This window comes from Oryzias melastigma, linkage group LG13 (assembly GCF_002922805.2).
Source record: "Oryzias melastigma strain HK-1 linkage group LG13, ASM292280v2, whole genome shotgun sequence".
Lineage (NCBI taxonomy): Eukaryota > Metazoa > Chordata > Actinopteri > Beloniformes > Adrianichthyidae > Oryzias > Oryzias melastigma.
Window position 1 is genome coordinate 3,932,277 of NC_050524.1, and position 1,418 is coordinate 3,933,694.

Sequence of the window (1,418 nt, forward strand, 5' to 3'; positions counted from 1 at the left end):
TGAATGGAGGAGGTTCTGCTGCTGCTGCTGTCAGAGCTGGAACCGTTTCAGGAGCTCCATAGCACGGCGAGCAGTGAACGCCAGGGCAAAGTCCTGTTGCATAATGAGAGGAGGCAGTGGTGGCGACGCCGCGTTAAGGGAATGTTGGATAGGGACGGAAATGAAATATGAAGAGGCTGATGGGGTGAGAGAGCCAGGATTTGTGTAACACAAAGCAGTTATATATAAATATGATTCATTTTTATCATTAAATAGGGAAAAATGTGTTTCTAAGAGTAGAAACATTGCTTTTTATTTATTTATTTATTTATTTATTTATTTATTACTAGCTTAAGCTGGACTGACAGCAGCTGACAGGCTAAGCTTTGGCACATAAATTGAAGGCAAAAGCAATAAATGAATCTGCCAACATGTCAGGTACAGGCAGACATGTTTCTAATTCAAAGGTTACAACCCGACACCACCATCTGTATGTGTAGTTGCAGGCATAAATATAAAAATATGTTTCTCCAACCAGCTTTCCAAGTGGAATTTTGATCACGATTATGACATTTTCTTGCCAAAATTAAAAAAGAGCAGCTTTATTTCATTAGAAATTCACCTCGGAGTTGTGGGCGGGACTGTTAGGGTGGAGTAACCCCGCCTCCTTTCCCCTCCTCATTACTGAGAGCTTGTGGCCTCCTGATTCACAATGATTTAAATGATGAAATACTCAAAAAAAGCAATTTTGAACTTAATTTTCTTTATATACGTCCTCCATTTTTAGAAAAATGCCACAAAAACAAGCAAAAAAAATACTATAATAATAGAAGTGGGTTTCTATTAGTTCATTAAAAATGAATTTAGATATTTTATTTAGCATAAATTCCTTTTGTTGTATCATTAGTTCAACAATAAAATCCATCCATCCATCTTCTTAACCGCTTCTTCCCTTTCGGGGTCACGGGGCGCCGGAGCCTATCCCGGCTACTGATGGGCGAAGGCGGGGTACACCCTGGACAGGTCGCCAGTCTGTCGCAGGGCAACAATAAAATCTCTTACAGATATAAAACAAATATAAAAAAGAATAAATAAATGGAGATCATAGTGTCTGAGTACATTTTCTATTTTCTATCTACTATTTCTATGTGATTGATTCAAGGACCGTGTTTGAATATTGACTATAAGAATCAGAGATCTCGGGATGTTTTCTGATAAAGGACGGGACAACCATGCTGTTTAATCTGGAGGGGATAAATGGTTCAGAGCGTGTCGTTTTCAAGGAAAAAGGCCAAGACTGATTGGATCTCCGTGTCTGAATTCTCACAAAGAGAGATAAAGTGTGACAAGTAGAGTGAGAAGAGTGAGTGTGATCGCCATCTCTCACCCCTGATGATCCTCAAGTACAGACTAAATATCTATTTTGAATCAGAGTAAGA